The sequence below is a fragment of the Crocuta crocuta genome, unplaced genomic scaffold (assembly GCF_008692635.1).
Source record: "Crocuta crocuta isolate KB4526 unplaced genomic scaffold, BGI_CrCroc_1.0 scaffold290, whole genome shotgun sequence".
Taxonomy (NCBI): domain Eukaryota; kingdom Metazoa; phylum Chordata; class Mammalia; order Carnivora; family Hyaenidae; genus Crocuta; species Crocuta crocuta.
The window spans coordinates 4,878,952-4,879,752 of NW_027527429.1; positions in this window are offsets into that span (position 1 = coordinate 4,878,952).

Here is an 801-nt window from a genome sequence, read left to right on the forward strand (position 1 = left end):
TCCGGAAGGCACTGCGACCCGCCGGGGTCCCACGGCCGCACCGGGTTGGCCTCCCCCCACCCGCGTTTTTGAACTTTCTGCCTCTTCCCAAAGTGACAGGACTGCTTCCTCTTAATGAACCCAGTTTCTTCGCGAGGGCGAAAAGCCGCCTTAGCCGTGGCGCGTGGAGTTCACAGTCCACGGGTGAACTGAAGTTGAACCGTGGGTGCGAGGGGTGATGATCTACCACGGGGGCTTCCTAGGTATCCCTTCTCCTTAAAACAGACTGAGAGGTACGGATTCTGCGGATCAAACGTCGCCCGCGCCGAGTGGGTGCCCAGTGCCCGGCCTGTGAACGCCCACCCCACCCCCGACCCGCGTAAGCCCAGCCCGGGACCCGCCGAGCCCGGCCGCACTGCAGCAGCGGCCCCAGCGCAGAGGGCTCTGCCCGCAAGCAAATGGGATGTGCCGACACCAGGGCCGATCGGGGGGCCCCACGGGGCCTGGTGTGTGCGCCCAGGGCGATTGCCTGCGCCCCCCGCCCCCTCGCCCCCATCCCAGCGGTCTTTTGGAAACAAGAAAGCAGCCTAGGCTTCCCTGAGCAAAGCCAGCTGAGCCTTCCCCAGGTTCGCCTGCGCTCTGCATGTTGCACCCTGATATCCAGCCTCGCCGGGCTCACAATTCCCCCCAGACAAATGTGCCCACCATCTTAAGCATTCTGAGCCTCAGCTTCTGCCCTCCTCCCCACCTCCAAGTCCCAGCAGGGCTCCTGACATACTTCGAGTTCATTGCTCCATCTGATATGCCTCTGGCTTTAAACTT